General features: G+C 41.0%; 1 protein-coding gene and 1 non-coding gene across 4 annotated transcripts in view; one reads left to right on the top strand and one right to left on the bottom strand.

Moving 5' to 3' along the window:
- FAM222B (family with sequence similarity 222 member B) overlaps positions 1–20,408 on the bottom strand; it is a 56,904-nt gene that overhangs the window by 33,774 nt on the left and 2,722 nt on the right. The window contains exon 1 of one of the 3 annotated variants that reach the window (XM_055577118.1): positions 2,701–2,755. The exons of 1 other annotated variant lie outside the window; for it this stretch is intronic. The gene's annotated coding sequence lies outside the window, so the exon portion shown is untranslated. Of the gene's footprint in view, positions 1–2,347; positions 2,592–2,700; positions 2,756–20,408 lie in introns of those variants that run through there. One more of the 3 variants, XM_055577114.1, reaches the window with a different exon arrangement.
- Positions 4,026–4,098, top strand: TRNAG-UCC (transfer RNA glycine (anticodon UCC)). Its single transcript has one exon. It is a non-coding gene; the product is annotated as a tRNA-Gly (tRNA).

Genomic DNA, 20,408 nt, shown 5'->3' with positions numbered 1-20,408 from the left:
CCTGACAACACTCAAGCTGATTATCATGAGAATCAAACAACGCCAAGGGTCCAATCTTTTCCTTCACCTTCTCAAGGGGATCATTTTATACTTCAGATGTGAATGGGGGATTGGGCTTGAGTCTCCCTTTAGAGAGACCATGAAGTGCATAGGGCCCTCTTAAAAAAGAAAAAACACATCCTAAGCTGTGACTCACAGAAATAAACAGGATAAAAACAGATTGCTAAAGAAAAATCAGAGAACTGAACCTCAACATCACCATGTCCCCTTAACTTAAGAGATTATGGGATATCACAGCTTCATATAATTGTTTCCTCACAAATGACCAAATCTGAATTTCCATCCTCCTTAAATGATACCTGGAGATCAGAATAGATATACACCTATCATTAGTTCTATACATAGCCTTTTGTCTCCTGGGGAAAATTCTTTGGGGAAATCACTGCACCAGGCAAAATGTAGATTACACAAATCTGTCAAGAAAATAGGAATATAAAAACATTAAGTGAGCAAAGTGTTAAGTAACTTTATAAAGCTGTATTAGCTGCTCACTCATGAGTAGACAAAAAAATAACACCTAGATATCAAACAGGAGGTTATTAGTAGAAGCAAGTTGAAGTGGTGGTATATGCTTTAACATGGCCTCCAAGTGGATTTTGTCACTTTCTCAGGTTACCATACAGTTTAGACATCAAAGTGCACTTTGTTTTATACAATAGCTAGCTGCCAAAGCTTCAAAGTGATTTTTAACAGTTCATTCTCAGTAACAAGTTGGGTAAGACAACATCTGGGGTATTCTCTCTGCCTTTCAATGTAAATATGATTCATTGACTCTTAAGGGATAAATGAGTAATAAACTAAAAACCCAAAATCTAACAAAGGTTTACTATGAATCTACTTTTTTTGCACAACTCTGTATTAAGGCTGCTTCAGATTAAAAAAAAACAAAACTATAATAAGTTTCCTGATCCCTAACAAGTTTCCACAATTGAACCGATTTCTTATCCCATCATCCCTATTCTTTATCATATTTGCTTTTACCCCAAACTGCTCCTTATTGATTAGAGATAAAAATAAACCAATGCAAAGAATAAACATTAATCCATCTTAAAACTAAAAGAGCTCCAGCATATCAATTCTATCCTCAAAACTGAACTCCATTTAGAACAATTTCTGGAAACTGAACCCGGATTACAAGAATGAACTCTCAACATTTCAATTAATATTTACCAAAGTGCTGCCAAAAAATTGACATTCATCCCTTCTGGCATTCTAGCTCTTTTCTAATCAACATTAGGATAAATCTGGTCCAAACACTTTTGGTGAAAATGCCCAGTTAAAGCAAGTTTACCATGAACAATGCCACTGAAAACACACAACACACACACACATCCTTTGTTGCCATCATAAATTTTGAGTTTTTCCTCTTCAGCTGCTATCTTTCCTCTCTGTTAAAAACCGATAAAGAGGTTCCTGATTTTGGCTAAAGATGAACTGTCCTTCAGGAAGAAGGGATCCATAAGCTGTAGAAGCAAAGGAACTCAAAACATAAATATAAATTGTAATGATACAGCCGCCTGAATTCATGAGGGGGTGCTTTAAAAAAATTAACGACTTAAAAAAAAAATTAACGACTTAAAATTCATCTGGATTTGTTCAAAGTTTGGTTTTTGACGACAGAAACTAATCCCTCTGAGAGTCTGTGAATGGGAAATATACAGATGGAGAAAAATATGAGACTTGTAAGTTTCAGTAACGGTAAGGGAAGTTTGCTTGCTCAAGCTAGGTTTCTCCAACAGGGCTGAGTCCTACACAAAGCCGGTGACACTGTACTCGGGAGAGAGACTTTAGAAGAGTTAATCGCTAACTACTATCAGGATTTCCTTTAACCACCCATCTGACGGAGGCTGATCCCTCTTTCCACTAGCACCTCCTTCATTTTCAGACTGTTTTTGCTGATTAAGGCAGTCCCAAGTAGGAAAATGGTGAAGACAGCCTTAATGGACACGGATGCAGAACAGTTTCAAAACCCCACTCCTATTCTATAGCTTTTTTTTTTTTCCTCCGGCTTACTGCATCAGATGCCAAACAAGAAAGGGCTCCTCTTTTCTCCGTTCATTTTACTACGCGACCGACATCTACACATCAGTAAAAAGAGAGGAGAGTCCTGAATCTCCTTACCCAGCTGCAGGGGTGAGATGAAGGGAGGGAAAGAAGCATGAAGGGCAGAATTAGAAAATCAAAATAAACTGATTAGACGTGGAGCTCTTACTTCCCATTCCATTTCCCCTTTTCTCACAAGGTTAAGTCGGCTGAAGTCGGGGTCGGATAGAAAAAGCACACACACCTTGAGCCCTGGAAGGGAGGTGAGGTTCGCTCCGCAGCGCTCGGTGGGGCTCCGGGCTCCGCCCCGCCCGCCTGGGGCAGCTCAGCCCTCCTCGGCCCCAGACCGGGAGGACGGAAGAGAAGGGGTTTCTAGCGGTCCCGGCAGGGGGAGGGGGAGACGGCTGCTCCGGGTGCCAGGCTCTCCGAGCGCAGCACTCCGCGGCGCGCCGACACCCCCTCCCCCAGCCGGCTGCCTCTCGCTCCCCTTCGCCGCCGGAAGCCAGCCCCGCCCCCTCAACTCCATCCCGGCCCTCCGCGAGCCCCCTCCAGTCCGCACAGCCAATGGCGAGCCAGGGAGCCAGCAGAGCGACTCACCCGACAGCCAACTGCGGAGGCCCACTGGGAGGTCAGCCGCCCGGGATAGGCCAGCCACCCGCCGCCCCGGCCCCGGCACGGCTCCTCTTTGTTAGAGCTGCCCCTTCGCTCCAGGCCCCCACCCCAAAGCCGGCAGCTCAGCAGCCCGCAGCTGGGCCAGGTGATGCCAAGCCCCTTCCCTTGCGCCCCCCGCCCCCGCCCTGCCTGGGTGTGAGGAGTGACCCCCATCCAGGCCGTACCTCCGTCAGTGCCTCAGACTTGCATAGCAAGAGCCATCCGGAGACCTTCGAGAGCAAAAAGATGCTCCCCAGGCCTCCGCCTCGCCCTTCTTTTCTCAGACTAATCAACTGTACTCCCTCATAACCGTGCATAGATTCAGGTTTGCATATTAGATCAGCTGCACACATCAATCCACCCTGTCTGAAACTCCTGCTTCCCATGACGCAGAAATTAAGGGGTGGGGGGGGAGACACATATTGTGAATGTATTTATCTGGAAGTTGGTGCGGTGGGAGAAGGGATACAGTAAATCACCTGCAACAAACACCATACACACACACACAGCTGGATCCAACCAGCTCAGATTCAAGCCATCTACATCCAATTAAACCCAAACAAACTACTCCCTCAGCAAGTTTCAGTACAATTAGGAAACAAACATCTAAGTCCTGTTCAAGCCGTACACCTAATATTAGAAAAAACTCTCAGCAATAGCCAGGCTTCCGCATAACTGGCAGGTTGCATCAACACCTCAATCACTAACGTCAGTGTTAGAAACCTAACACTGCTGGGACAGAATATGCTAAAGACTGTAGAATATTTCCCTAGGTATAGTGGTGAAGCAATAGAAGGGGTTCGTATAAGAAAAATAAACCGGGAATGGGGAAGGCAAGTTATTACCTACGCTGTCATTTTTGTCCACAAAGTTCTTGCAACTAATGTTAAGTGTCTACACCACATTCTACAAGTCCACTTAGTTCCCAAGTGCTAATACAACTAAAAAACTAAAGTTAAGTAGCCTTTTCTTATGTGGAGCTCAAAGCATTTCATATATATATGAACCTCGGTGTTCTGGGAAGACAGAAAAGGAGCTTTGTGTCATGCCTACTTAAAAGCCAGTTTGGGACTTCCCTTGTGGCTCAGCTGCTAATCCACCTGTAGTGCAGGAGACCTGGGTTCAATCCCTGGGTTGGGAAGATCCCCTGGAGAAGAGAAAGCCTACCCACTGCAGTATTCTGGCCTGGAGAATTCCACGGACTGGGTAGTCCAGGGGTCACAAAGAGTCAGACATGACTGAGCAACTTTCACTCACTCACTCTTGGGACTTCCTTGGTGGTTCAGTGGCTAAGATTCTGCACTTCCAATGCAGGAGGCCCAGGTTCGATCCCTGGTCAGGGAACTAGATCCCACACTTCACAACTAAGAGTTCAGGTGCTGCAACTAAACATCCTGCATGCAGCAACTAAGACCTAGTGCAGCCAAATATTAAAAAAAAAAAGGCCAGCCCTTTTTTTCTAACCCAAATTAAAAGACTTGGGCTTAAATAGATTTCTGGAGAAACTTCATTAGTCTCAGAGACTAGGTTCCAGATAAAAAGAACTAAGCGTGAAAATTTTTTTATTTTAAATACTGCCCACAAAAGTGTCCCAGATTAGCTAATGAGTCTATTCCCTCCCCATATATACCTGAACTACCAAAAATCCTCAAAAGCACAAAAACAGTTACAACTCTCCATAGTGTTAGTCACTCAGTTGTGTCCGACTCTTGGCAATCAATAGACTGTACCACCGGTCAGAATGGCCATTAAAAAGTCTACAAATAACAAATGCTGGAGAGGATGTGGAGAAAAGGAAATTGTCCTACACTGTTGGTAAGAATGTAAATTGCTGAAGCCACTACGGAGGAAAAAAAGAGTATGGCAGTTCCTCAAAAAGCTAAACCTAATAGTTGCCATATGATCCAGTAATTCCACTCTTGGACACACAGCCAGACAAAACTGTAATCTGAAAAGATACATGCATGCACTCCCCTCCATGTTCACAGCAGCACTATTTACAATAGCCAAGACACAGAAGCAGCCCAAATGTCCATTAATAGATAAAGGGATAAAGAAGATGTGATACATATAAACAGTGGAATACTACCTGGCCAGAAAAAGAATGAAATAATGCCATTTGCAGCAACACAGATGGACCTAGAGATTCTCATACTAAGTGAAGTAAGTCAGAGATAAATACCACAAGACCTATATATAGGGTCTAAAATAAGCAACACAGGACTGGCAAAGGTCAGTTTTCATTCCAATCCCAAAGAAAGGCAATGCCAAAGAATGCTCAAACTACCACACAATTGCACTCATCTCACACACTAGTAAAGTAATGCTCAAAATTCTCCAAGCCAGGCTTCAGCAATATGTGAACCGTGAACTTCCTGATGTTCAAGCTGGTTTTAGAAAAGGCAGAGGAACCAGAAATCAAATTGCCAACATCCGCTGGATCATGGAAAAAGCAAGAGAGTTCCAGACAAACATCTATTTCTGCTTTATTGACTATGCCAAAGCCTTTGACTGTGTGGATCACAATGAACTGTGGAAAATTTTGAAAGAGATGGGGATACCAGACCACCTGAGCTGCCTTTTGAGAAATCTATATGCAGGTCAGGAAGCAACAGTTAGAACTGGACATGGAACAACAGACTGGTTCCAAATAGGACAAGGAGTATGTCAAGGCTGTATATTGTTACCCTGCTTATTTAACTTCTATGCAGAGTATATCATGAGAAACGCTGGGCTGGAAGAAGCACAAGCTGGAATCAAGATTGCTGGGAGAAATATCAATAACCTCAGATATGCAGATGACACCACCCTTATGGCAGAAAGTGAAGAGGAACTCAAGCCTCTTGATGAAAGTGAAAGAGGAGAGTGAAAAAGCTGGCTTAAAGCTCAACATTCAGAAAACGAAGATCATGGCATCTGGTCCCATCACTTCATGGCAAATAGATGGGGAAACAGTGGAAACAGTGTCAGACTTTATTTTCCTGGGCTCCAAAATCACTGCAGATGGTGACTGCAGCCATGAAATTAAAAGACACTTACTCCTTGGAAGGAAAGTTATGTCCAACCTAGATAGCATATTCAAAAGCAGAGACATTACTTTGCCAACAAAGGTTCGTCTAGTCAAGGCTATGGTTTTTCCTGTGGTCATGTATGGATGTGAGAGTTGGACTATGAAGAAGGCTGAGCGCCGAGGAATTGATGCTTTTGAACTGTGGTGTTGGAGAAGACTCTTGAGAGTCTCCTGGACTGCAAGGAGATTCAACCAGTCCATTCTGAAGGAGATCAGCCCTGGGATTTCTTTGGAAGGACTGATGCTAAAGCTGAAACTCCAGTACTTTGGCCACCTCATGTGAAGAGTTGACTCATTGGAAAAGACCCTGATGCTGGGAGGGATTGGGGGCAGGAGGAGAAGGGGAAGACAGAGGATGAGATGGCTGGATGGCATCACTGACTCGATGGACGTGAGTCTGGGTGAACTCCGGGAGTTGGTGATGGACAGGGAGGCCTGGCGTGCTGCGATTCATGCGGTCACAAAGAGTCGGACACGACTGAGCGACTGAACTGAACTGAACTGAAAATAAGCAAATGAATTTATTTACAAAACAGAAATAGAATCACTGACATAGACAGCAGACTTGAGGTTGCCGAGGGGGAGGGCAGAGGGGAGGGATGGACTGGAACTGTGGGGTTAGGAGATGCAAACTATCATATGCAGAATGAATACACAGCAAGGTCATACTGGATACAGCACAGGGAACTGTATCCAATATCCTGTAATAACCATAATGGCAAAGGAAAAAAACCTTTGTTCTTAAAAAATAAATAAGCAAATAAAAAGGCATTTTTTCCCCATAAAGACCTCCCAGTGCCATTTTATAAAATTCAAACACCCAAGAGACAGAACACAGACTTTGGTAAGAAAATTTATTACTTACTAGACTTAAAGAGAACAGATCTGAAAAAACAAGCGTGAGAGCTATCTGGGAAGGGGAAAAAAAGACAATGCCTTGACTCTTATTTCAATGTAGCAAGGTATTAACATTTTTTTAACTGGCTGCACTTTCCCTTTCACACACTAGAGGGAAGTATAAACTCCATTCAATGTATTTGGGAATTCAATTTATTCATTTATTCACTCACTCCGGTTTCCCTGGTGGCTCAGACAGTAAAGGATCCGCTTGCAATGCAGGAGACCTGGGCTCGATCCCTAGGTTGGGAAGATCCCCTGGAGGAGGGTATGGCAACTCACTCCAGTATTCTTGCCTGGAGAATCACCACAGAGGAGTCTGGCCGGCTTCACTCCATGGGGTCACAAAGCGTCGGAGGCAACTAAACACACATTCATTCACTCATTCACCACCTATTTACTGCATTCCTTGTTGTTGTTGTTCAGCTGCTAAGCTGTGTCCAGCTCTTTGCAACCCCACGGTCGGCAGCATGCCAGGCTCCTCTGTCCTCCACTATCTCCCTGAGTTTGCTTAAATTCATGTTGACTGAGTCTGTGACACTATCTAACCACTACTGCATTACTACATACCAGGAACATTATAGACCCCAAAGACAAAAAAATGAATAAGCTACAATCTCTGTCTTCAAGGTGCTTACTCTAGTGAAGGAAGACACCAGTTTAACAACAACCAAAAAAAGGCCACCACGACAAAAGAATGCACATGAGAACCAAACCCCAACTTTTGCAAGACTGTGGGTTTGGGAAGGACAGCTTGGCAGAGGGAGGGAAAGAACATGTATCCATATAACCATTCATACTAGACAAACAAGATTACTCAAACTGGCTTATTCTCATATTATGCATGGAAATACCTGCACTTAGAAAGTATCTTTAAACTGTTATCTACAGAAAGTAGGAGAATGAGGCATTAACATGTGTGGAAGATTTGCTAAAATATCTGGTTGGCTAGGTTTCAAAATCAATTGTACCTAGTTTAAAAGCACGAAGGTAACAGATACAGTTGGAGTTAAGACTTGCTTACAGGATTATAAAAATTCTTATTTGAAATCAGGGTAAATTACACTACACCCCCTGACAAGAGCATGTCAGTATAAATAAGTCCAAGTTTCCTGAGTGTGTTCTGTCTTCACAAATTACGTTTCCCAAATTAGGAAACAGAACACTCTGAAAATTAGCTTCCACCAATGCTTGTGGAAAGCCTCTGTAGAAAGACATCTTGGTTGGCAAATCATTTCTCCACCTAAATAATTTAAGCCTACATAGGAAAGACAAAAACTTTAGCTGATAAAAAAGAATTAAAACTCAAAGTCACCAAAAGGGCAATGGAAACTTTTGTGTTGTGTACTTTTCCCTAATCCTCAAAATGACTGCTGCATCTTTTGCTATGGTTTGGGATGTTTGGATTGTTTGTACTGGGGGTGGAGAGTTGGAGAGAAGGAACAAGTTGTTGATTTCTCATACTGATGCAGCACAGCACATGGTAGAAAAAGTAAAAGCCAACATCCTGAAAAAAGTTTCACACACATACACAAAATGAGACAGCAAACTTGTGAATCAAGCATGATTTGGCATCTTTAAATGCACAGCCAATTCTCCTCTAGTGCCAAAGCCAATGGCTTCTCCTGTAGATAAAATGGCACAGTTCCTGAAAAAGCCCTGGACGCTGTTTCCCCACAATCCTATAATCTGTCAGAAGACAGAAAACAAAAAGAAGGCTCTGCCAGCCAGAAAAAGCAAATTATAACCAACACAGAGCCAACACTTTACTTCAGACAGAAGGAGCTTTTCTATGCGTCTTTGGAAGGAGAGAGACAAAAGAAGCTTACCATTGCTCAAATAACCACAGCAAACATTTCAACCAAATATCATCTGGGATAAGCATTTGATGCAATAGCCTGCTTTCTTACTTCTTATACACAGTCTTAAAGAATATCTGCAGCATTTACGATAAAGAATTGGCCACAAAATACAAAGAACTTATACAAGTCAATAAGAAACAGAAACAACCAAAAGGGAAAATAGAAGCTGTGTGAAATACCTACTCTGGGAAAGAAACAGTTAAGTAGAATGGATACCTGTAGGTCAACCACAAATCAAATTTGAAGGAACTAAAATAAGAATTTAAGATGAACCTTTACCTATGAATCTGAAGCCAATCCCTGAGTTTACAATGAGCAAAGCAGATGATGGAAGCAAGTAGCAGAAAGCCTAAATACAACCTCATAAGTAAATCTTCTCCAAGAAAGAAAGCTTACTCACTCAAATGTCTTTGCTGGGGAAGCAGACCATTCAGGGACCCCTTTCCAAACACCAAATGCAGAAATAAAGCAAATAATGTCTGGGTGTGGCAAAACAAGTACACAAGTACAGGCTTCCCATCAGAGAGGAACAGAAACCTAAACCTTTTACTTGTCCTTGATACAAAGAGGTAATGGATTGTGGAACTGAAATTCAAAAAAAAAAAAAAAAAAAGATTCAATTCCAACCTACATACCTATATAAAGCTAAGAACTTCACGCCAGTTTGTTTTCAAATTGGCAATACATAGGTCCCCACTGGAAAAAAAAAAAAGGGGAGGGGGGCTTCCCTGGCACTCAGTTGGTGAAGAATCTGCCTGCAATGCAGGAGACCCAGGTTCAGTCTTTGGGTGGGGAAGATTCCCTGGAGAAGGGAATGGCAACCCACTCCAGTATTCTTGCCTGGGACATACCATGGAAGAGCCTGGTGGGATCACATGGGATCACAGCGAGTCGGACATGACTTAGCAACTAAACTACCACCACTGGAAAAAAACAATACACAAGATCCCAACTGAGCTGTCAGCAGGGTAAAGTTCCGAGGAGACTATTGCTTAACCATTTCCCTTATCATTTTAAACATCAAAAGAACCACATCCCAGTTTTCCTCCATTGTTAATGCCACTTTAGAGGCTGAGAAAAATTTAGTTCATCAGATTCAAATTTCAGACATTTCCTAAGTACATTACAGGTAATGATGCCACTGAGTCTATATTTAGACGCAGGTGTGGAACAAGGAGTGCCAGTTTTGCCTGAAATGGCACCGTGTCCCTCTTTAAATTCTAACTGCAGCCATCACCTAAGCCTGCATTAAAATGTCTATATGGTGTCGCCTAAAATAAATTAAAATGCTTTTTCAATGCTTTTTTTGAGTGGTTCTATTGATTGACTGTGACATTTTAAATATAGATAATAAATCACTCCCACCAGTCCTTTAAACAGTCAGCATTTTAACTACTGTAGGGTGGCCCTCACAGCCTCACTTGAATCAAAAAGCCAAGATGGTAAAAACTCTTGTCATATGAATCCTCTAAAATGGTAACATAATAAACCTTTGGGCAATAATCTCTTTAATAAAAAGTTGTGTCATCATGGTTCCATTATTGCTACATTTCAGAAATTAGGATAGCAGCCTTTTCCCAAATCCTGAGTTATTTTCTCTGCAAACAGTATTTATAAAAATATATCACCTTTCTCAAAAAGAACTTAAGGGCTCTAACAGACAGTATGTTGCTAATTTTCACAACATCCCAATAAAGAACTATTATTTAGCATTTATATCACACTTTAACTTGCAAAAGTGTTTTACAATTATTTTCATTAGTAGTCATGCCTCACAACCGCCTACTGAGCTAAACTGGTCCTGTTATCCTCATCTGACAGCTGAGAAAACTGATGTATTGTAAGGCCAAGGTCAAGTCAGTCTGCTTTTCCAAGACCAGGAACCTGATCCTTAAAGGCAGTCTCATTCATTCAGCAGTGTATGTGTATTGCTCGTAATGCTCATTTAACTCGGTTTTTAGAAAACAGAAATCTACCTAAAATGATGGTACAAAAACACTAAAATTGTAATGCTTTGATGAAAATATATAACCACATTGGAATACAAATAGGTAAGGATTTAGTAATACGGACACAGGAAGTTTTTAGAAATAGCCTCCCAAAACCTCGATGTCATCATACAAAACTGAAATGCTTTTCACCTCATTTGCTCCCTCCAGTCTGTCTCCACCATTCCAATGAGTAATTCTACTCAAGATTACCAATAATCTCTAGGTTGCCAAATCCCCCACAGGTACGCCTCTGCTCTTATCTGAGACAGCATTCGATATCGTAACATGCTCTCCTCCCTTCTTTCCATATTCTTTACTTGGCTTCCATAACATCATTCTTTCAGGTTTTCCTCCTACCTCACTGGCTGGTCCTCTGTCAGACCTCTCTTCTCTAGACACAAACCATTCTAAGTGACTGCCTGATTGAATTCCATGACTTCAACTTCTATCTACGGGTTGATGATCTCCGACTCTACAATTCCATCCCAGACTTCTCCCTGGAACTCCAGGCTTTTCTACCCAACTATACTATAGCTCCAGGTGGCTGTCTAACAAACAGCTCAAACTTGACATGACCAAAACAGAATTCCTGACAAATATATTTTGCCACAGTCCTACCCATCTCAATAATCACCATTTACCTATCTAGTTCTCCAGCCAATAAATGCAGAACCTATGCATGATTTCTCACTCTGCCTCACTCCCTCTGGCTACTGACAATCCCTGAGCAAGCCCTGTCAACTTCACTTCCAAAAGATATCCCAAATCCTTGTACCTTTCTACAGTTCTTCAGCCATCTCCCCAGTCCTAGTCACCATCAACTCGTCTGATTTAGTACAACAGCCTTGTAAGCTAGTCCCCTTGCCTCCACTCTTGACCCCTCTACAATCCAGTTTCACATAGTAACCAGAGTAATAACTTTTTAAAATTACTAATCAACTCACATCATATCCCTACTTAAAAGTGTTCAAAGGAAGCAGACCATTCGAGCTGTCAATGTCATCTGCCTTCTGGCCTCTTCTTGCACCATCTCCCTCTCACTCACCATATTCAAAGCCACATCGGCCTTATTTCTGCTCCTCTAACATATGAAACACTACCATGGGCAAGAATCCCTCAGAAGAAATGGAGCAGCCATCACAGTCAACAAAAGAGTCTAAAATGCAGTACTTGGATGCAATCTCAAAAACAACAGAATGATCTCTGTTGTTTCCAAGGCAAACCATTCAATATCACAGTAATCCAAGTCTATGCCCTGACCAATAATGCTGAAGAAGCTGAAGTTGAACGGTTCTATGAAGACCTACAAGACCTTCTAGAACTAAAACCCAAAAGAGATGTCCTTTTCTCCTTTGCCTTTCGCTTCTCTACTTTTCATAGCTTCTCTACTTTTCATACTGTTTGTAAGACCTCCTCAGATAACCATTTTGCCTTTTTGCATTTCTTTTTCTTGGGGATGGTCTTGATCACTGCCTCCTGTACAATGTCAGAACCTGGCATCTGGTCCCATCGCTTCATGGGAAATAGATGGGAAACAATTGAAACAGTGACAGAATTTATTTTGGGGGGCTCCCAAATCACTGCAGATGGTGATTGCACCCATGAAATTAAAAGACACTTGCTCCTTGGAAGAAAAGTTATTACCAACCTAGACAGCATATTAAGAAGCAGAGACATTACTTTGCCAACAAAGGTCCTTCTAGTCAAGGCTATGGTTTTTCCAGTAGTCATGTACGGATGTGAGAGTTGGACCATAAAGAAAGCTGAACACAGAAGAATTGATGCTTCTGAATTGTGGTGTTGGAGAAGACTCTTGAGAGTCCCTTGGACTGCAAGGAGATCCAACCAGTCCATCCTAAAGGAAATCAGTCCTGAATATTCATTGGAAGGACTGATGCTGAAGCTGAAACTCCAATACTCTGGCCACCTGATGCAAAGAACTGACTCACTTGAAAAGACCCTGAGGCTGGAAAAGATTGAAGGCGGGAGAAGGGGATGACAGAGGATGAGATGGTTGGATGGCCATCACCGACTCAATGGACATGAGTTTGAGTAAACTCCTGGAGATGGTGATGGACAGGGAGGCCTGGCGTGCTGCAGTCCACGGGGCTGAAAAGAGTCAGACACGACTGAGCGACTGAACTGAACTGAATATATAGAATTAATTCCTCCTTAGCTTTGCACTGGAATGTTTGATCTGCTAATCTTGGTATATATCCTCCTGGATATTAAATACCATAACTTCAGAGAGGCATTCCATATTCCCTATTCTCCCAATCTTAAGTAGCTATCCATTCATCCTCTAATATATCACTCTATTTTAATGCTCTGCAACTGATTTTTTTGGGGCTGTTGGTTGTCTGTTTACCCTCCAGAATGTCAGCTCCATAAGAACAGTGTATGCCTTTGTTCACCAGTGTATGGTTAGTGCCCAACACATTCTATCAACTCAATAAATTTGACAAGCTTACTTGTTAGGAGAGGGTAAAAAAAGACATAACCTGGGACCTTCCCTGGACCTAACCTGGGTCCAGTAGCTTAACACTCGTGCTCCTAATAGAGGGGGCCTGGGTTCAATATCTGGTTAGGGACCTAGATCCCACGTGCTACAACTAAAGATTTTGCATGCCACAATGAAGAGCAAAGATCCTGCAGCCATAACCAAGACCAGGTGCAGCCAAATACATTAAATACTTTTTTATAAAAGACATAACCCGTATCCACAAAGAGCTCACAATCCAACTGAGGAAACAAAACATTTAAATACTAAGTGTAATGATAACAGGATACTAAAATATCACAGCAGCCTAGAAGCAGGAATGATTAATTCTGCTTTGAAAACTAGGAAGACGTCACAGAAGAAATGAACTATGAGCTAAATCCTAAAGATTAATTAGGAGATTCACTAGATTATTGGTTATGTTTGCTTGTTTTAGAAGTGTCCTTTGAGCAAAAATAGGATGAAGAAAGGAGGAAGGAAAATGAAATCAAGCATCTGCTATGTATGAGGCACTGTGGATAATGAAGGGTCTTAAAGGGAAAGGGAATAAGTAGTCTCTTGTGACTGGGTGGTGGAGTGACAGAAAGAAGGGTAATAAAACCTGAGACATACAGACCAGTTAAGAGGTTACTGCAAGTGTCCAAGTGAGAAATGAAAATGGTCTAATCCAAGACTTTGGCAACAGGTGTGGGAACAAAAAGGTAGATTTAGGAGACCTCAAAGGTTAAAATCAGACTTGTATCAACCAGATACGAGTGATGAAGGAAAAGAACTAAGGTCAAGTCCAGAGTTTTTTATTTAGGCAACTGTGTGGCTATTCAAGTTCAGTTCAGTCACTCAGTCGTGTCCAACTCTTTGCAACCCCATGAATCGCAGCACATCAGGCCTCCCTGTCCATCACCAACTCCCGGAGTTCACTCAGACTCACGTCCATCGAGTCAGTGATGCCATCCAGCCATCTCATCCTCTGTCGTCCCCTTCTCCTCCTGCCCCCAATCCCTCCCAGCATCAGGGTCTTTTCCAATGAGTCAACTCTTCGCATGAAGTGGCCAAAGTATTGGAGTTTCAGCTTCAGCATCAGTTCTTCCAATGAACACCCAGGATTGATCTCCTTTAGGATGGACTGGCTGGATCTCCTTGCAGTCCAAGAGACTCTCAAGAGTCTTCTCCAACACCACAGTTCAAAAGCATCAATTCTTCGGTGCTCAGCTTTCTTCACAGTCCAACTCTCACATCCATAGATGACCACTGGAAAAACCATAGCCTTGACTAGACGAACCTTTGTTGGCAAAGTAACGTCTCTGCTTTTTAATATGCTGTCTAGGTTGGTCATAACTTTCCTTCCAAGGAGTAAGCGTCTTTTAATTTCATGACTGCAGTCACCATCTGCAGTGATTTTGAAGCCCAAAAAAATAAAGTCTGACACTGTTTCCACTGTTTCCCCATCTATTTGCCATGAAGTGATGGGACCAGATGCCATGATCTTCATTTTCTGAATGTTGAGCTTTAAGCCAACTTTTTCACTCTCCTCTTTCACTTTCATCAAGAGGCTTTTAATATCATTCAACTAGGCAGGAAATCTAGAATGTTTAGATTTCATGGAGAAGATACTTAATTCTGAGGTGCCTATGGGATGTCTAGGTGGGTTTTGGAAATATAGGCCTTGATTCTAGGAGGGAAGGAGGGAAGGGACAAGGGAGAGGAAAAGACAGAGAAAGAGATTTGAGTTAAATCTAGAGATTTAGATGATTTGCCTGTGTGTGTAGTGAATTACATTACCGGTGAAAAGAAAAAATAAAGACAGAAAGACTAAAGACTAGTTGAAAGAGAGACAGTGATGCAACAAGGTCACAGAGAACTAACAGCATAGTGAAGAAAGGAAAGGCCAACATGAATATAGTAAACTCTGTAGGTGTGAAAGAAAGAAAGAATTTCCACTTGATAGCCTTTGAAAGGTAGTGAAAAGAATAACATTACAGGACTAGAGATAACTGGATTAATGATTTACCAAGAACAGGCAATAATTTAGGTGAGATAGAGAAGCCTAATCAGACACCCAACAATCCCCTACGAAGAGGAATGATCTTATTTTATCTAAATAGAAGTCCTACTTAGAAATTTGAGATCTGGTAGAAAACCAGAGTAGTTGTGGGGGGAAAAAAAGGTTAGAGTAGAGACATGATCCAGACACACTAGCAAATATTTTTCAAACCATCTCTCACCAAAAAAGCAGCAGCAAAGGAAAGAGGATGGATGCCCAGCAGAGGGGTGCAATACTGTTAATCAATATTGGACCTGGTCCAGCTGCCTAAAAATCACAGCCAATTTCCTCAATGTCTTCCCAAATTGGAAAATCCACTCTCACCTGGAAGCTATAATACACAACTTCCAAGAATATCATGGATGTCTCCTGCCACAATATTCTAAGTATCCAAGCTTCAATCCATTAAGTCATCCTAGTAAAACAGACAGCTTGGCCAGACTTTGGATGAGATTCACATATCCCTCAGTTAATGTGAGATATCTCACTGGGGAATATTTTTCATGCACCAAGTACAGAAAATATCTTTAGGTGACACAGCAGTGTCCTAGGAGAGGAAGAATACAGTGGAGAAGGTAATCTAGTAGCATTGTGCTTGGCAATAAGCAAACTTACATAACATGGAAAATAACTGGTAATGTATTCCTGATGTGTTAAAATCAGAGTACACGACTGCATTTTAAAGTAAAACAAACTAAAAGGATCTAAAATTTCCACTATGTATCTTTTATTTTAAATATATTCAAAAAAGAAATGAAATTAAGTAAAAAATTGCAATACATTTAAGAGGTCATATTTATGGAATTCTTGAATGTCTTTAAAGATTTCTTTAAAGTCTTCTACCCTCAGATTTCCTTTTTAAAAAAATTTTACACAGTAAAATTCGTGTTACAGTGTTCAGTTCTAAGAGTTGTCACAAATGCATAGTCATATAACTATAACCATAATCAAGATACAGAGCAGTTTCATCACCTGCCAAAAAGACTCTCATGCTACCCTTTTGTAGTCAAACACTTCACCTACCTTTAACCCACTCTGATCTGTTCTCTACTGTCCCTACAGTTTTGAGTTTTCCAGAATGTCATATAAATCCAATCATGTGGTGGACAGTCTTTTTTTTTTTAACTGATGCATATCTGATTTACAAAGTTGTGTTAGTTTCAGGTGTACAACAAAGTGATTCAAGTATACACACACACACACACACACACACCCCTCTCCAAAAGATTAGAAGGTGATCAGATCAGTCGCTCAGTTGTGTCCGACTCTTTGCGACCCCATGAATCGCAGCACGCCAGGCCTCCCTGTCCATTTTTAAATAGGAAAGATCTCAATGAATACGTGAAGAGATGGAGAGCAAAGCTATAAATTAAACGGTAAGTAGTAGATATATGAAAATCATTCTGTACGAACCTATTTGGATACTGTTCCAAACAGTTGAAAAATTACTGAGGTAACTGGGGAAAAGTGAAAACTGACTGGATAACTGATGCTATTAAGAAATGCTTGCAAAAAAAAAAGAAATGCTTGCTAATTTTTGGTGGAATTTCTTTTTAGTCCTTATCTTTTAAAGCTACATACTGAAATATTTATTCATGAGATTATGATATTCTGGATTTAAAAAAAATAATGTAGGTGGGTTAGTGGGTAAAGGCTATACAGATGGAACAAGCTGGGCATGAGCTGACACTTACTGTAGCTGTGGCAGGGTGACAGGGGTTTCTTATGCTGTTCTGTCTACTCTTGCACTTATTTAAATTTTTCCATAATAAAGAGGTAAAAAAGAAAAAATGCTACCATTTTTTTCCACTAAGATGAGAGGTTTTGTGTTTTATTCTTTGCAACCTAAAAGCTGATAATTTAAGCCAAGTGTATAACACATTAAAAAACGTAAAGATAAGTATGAACTACTATTGAGAAAGTACCGAGTGCCACATTCTCATTTAGCCAATCTCTCCAGACAATGTGAATGATCAACACATTAAGCAACTGGACCTTAGACTCAGGGTCATTACACTGGCTTTAACTGTTACTTACACCCTAAATGATTTCTAGGTCTGCATCTCCATTCTACGGAGATTCTAACGCTTTCTACTGAACTCAAGATCCAAATATCCAAAAGCCTGTTAGACATTTGCTCCTGGATTTCCCAGACACCTCAAATCTGACATACCAAAATCGAACTCATTTTCCCTCAAATGGGAACACCCTCTTACTCCTCTATTCCCTACCTCAGTTAATGATATCACCATCCACTTAGTTGCCCAAGCAAGTAATTTTAAATCCATCTTGGACAACTTCTCCCTGACACCTTCCTCAACATAAAGTCAGTAAGATCCTTCTAGTCAGACTCCTAAAAAGCTGTTTAATCTGTCTACAATTCCAGTACCTGAGGTCTTCAATATCTCTCAAACGACCATCACACCAGTCTCATAACCATCTCCCTGCAGCCAATTTCTCCTTTTAAAAATCTAACTTCCATACCTTTCTATTTTACTGAAGTATAGTTGATTTACAATGTTGTGTTAATTTCTGCTATACAGCAAAGTGATTCAGTTACCTATATATACAGAGAAATATAGAGATATCCGTTTTCATATTCTTTACCATTCTGGTTTATCACAGGATACTGAATATAGTTTCCTGTGCTATACAGTAAGAACCAGTTGTTTATCCATCAGTGTTACTTTTCCTAAATAGTGATCTAAACTCTCCCATGACTGCCTAGCACCTACAAAAGAAAATTCAGACCCCTCAATAAGACCATCCATAATCGGGCTGCAACCCATCTTTTACCTCACTTCCTTCCACTCCTACCTTGTACCCCTTGACCTATGCACATTAAACCACTGGCCTTCCCAGTATAGACTCGTAGCTTTGTGCAAGCTGCTCTCCGCCCTTGAAATACTATCTTCTCCAATCCTTTTCTGTTGAAGCAGCCAAACAGCATTCAATCCTCAAGACCAGATCGATTCTTCCTCCAGGAAGCCTTCTCCAACCTTTCTTTCCTACCACCAGCCAGAACCAGGGCTCCTATAACTCTTAGTAGAGATCTCTATGACAGCACTTTACTATACTGGTATGATTCATAACTATGTATTTGTCAGTCTCCAATTAAAATGTGAGCATCTTAAAAACACAGATCACGTCATTCACATTTTAATTCCCAATGTCTACCACAAGGCCTAACACAAAGTAGGCACTTCAATGTTTGCTGAATCTGACTGCTGAGGATTATCACCAACATTTTTCAATGAGACTAGAGTCTAAAAACTTAAAGAGTTGTTTTGGCTTACTGGTGGAAAAAAAAAAAAGACACTACAGAAACTCATACTTTATGGTATTTTTGGTTTTATATATTTTTCCCAAATTGCTTCAGGGTTAGTCACTAGAAAATTAGTACCAAAGTCTTTTCTTCTGGGTGAGTCTTTTACTATTATTATTTTGGCTATGCTGCACAGCATGTGGTATTTTAGTTCCCTGACCAGGGATCAAACCTGTGTCCCCTGCAATCCTGCAGTGGACGTGCAGAGTCCTAACCACTGGACCACCTGGGAATTCCCTTAAGTCTTTTTTTTTTTAAATCACCAACCCTTGAGTAAATATTATATCACTCCTTAAATGACCTATATTTTCCCATGAAACAGTCACTCCCGTGCTGAATCAAATCATCATTTTGTAACTGAGCTAGCAAATCGAGTAATTTATTATTCTCCTTGTATTAAATCTATCTTTAATAAAATTTAGCATTTTTCCTCTCAAATTGTATTCACTGTTTTCACTCTTGAGTTGTAAAGCTCTAAAAGGGACACAATCAAGACCTTGACAGGCAGTGAAAAGACAGGAACAGGTATTAAAAACACTTCTCTGCCGAGAAAGCACTCACCTCACACCAAGAGTACAGCGACTTCACACTTATCCCCTCTCTGGTCAGCTGTAAGGCTTCAGCCTTTCCCCTGCCATTTCACTTCTCATACATACTCTCACTTCTCGGTTTACTGTATCAGAACCATCTATCTAGAGTTGTGATAATATTTCAGGAGTTTAAATCCAAGAATTAGGCTCATGATGCTTCTGAAAATGTTCCAAGCTTCCTGTCCTGCTCTGCTGCATTAGACAATGTTGCTCTGCCAAAGTCTTAGCTCATTTCCTCCTGCTGCTTGCCCTGATATGGTGGTACACATCAATAATGCTCTCCCCTTTCCCATGTGCAGACCTCACTGTCTGCTTGGAATGTCCTGTCTTCCATGTCCATCTGTGAGGGCCTATCAAAAAGGTTCGATGCAGTAGAGGCCTTTACTGACAATACCTGAATCCATCAACTCTTACTCCATCATTTTTTGGGGGGGCCGTGAGCATTCAAGATCTTAGTTCCCTGATCAGGAATCATACCAGCAGCCCCTGCAATGGAAGTTCTCAGTCTTAACTACTGGACCACCGGGGAAGTCCTTCCATCAATTCTAAGACAGGCTTTTTTCCACCACATTTCTCCAAAAAACAGGATGCAACTGACGGCATGCCAGTCTCATTAGTAGCATTTCTTCTTCCTTAGTGGTATGCAAAATAACTGTGAGACTTACAATCACTGGCGCTGTGGATTTGATGAAATAAGGTATTGAATTCCATTATAATTACTTTGAATAGTTCTGTTTCCTTCATTAGACTGTGATCTAGCAGAGGGCAGGGGCTAGGTCATCATCAACTCTGACCTGTGATCTGGGCACAAAGAGAGTGAGCATATCCAACGAACACTGGTAATAATTAACATTCATTTAGCATTTACTAAGTGTCAGGTACCATTCTAAACACTTTATATGTATTAACACATTTAACCTTCACAACAACCTCATGAAGTAAGTACAATTATCTTTGGTCTATAGATGAGGAAACAGGCAAAGATACGTGAGTAAGCTTATTGAAAGATACACAAAGTTGCACAAGATTTGAACCCAAGTTTGCTGATTACATACTGTTATTATTTTCCCTTCGGCAAATATTAACGAGCAGGTACTCTAAGCCAACAGCTGTGCTAAATAAACAAACACTGGTAAGCAAACCCTGCTCTTCAAAAGGGTCCTCTGAACCACAGGTCCATTCTTGAATCCTTTACCCTCCAAACATCACAATCAACTTACAGATTCACTAAGTTAAATCCACTTTTCTCACAACATTGTAAATCAACTCTACTTCAATTTAAAAACTGAGTAAATAAAAAATAAACAAATCCACTATCCTCTTTACTTTCCCTTTTAAACATTTTCTCATATAGTATTCCTTTAAAGTTGTTAGCACT

Source organism: Bubalus kerabau, chromosome 4, assembly GCF_029407905.1.
Source record: "Bubalus kerabau isolate K-KA32 ecotype Philippines breed swamp buffalo chromosome 4, PCC_UOA_SB_1v2, whole genome shotgun sequence".
In the NCBI taxonomy this organism is placed as follows: Eukaryota; Metazoa; Chordata; class Mammalia; order Artiodactyla; family Bovidae; genus Bubalus; species Bubalus kerabau.
This window is presented reverse-complemented; position numbering and strand designations above follow the sequence as displayed.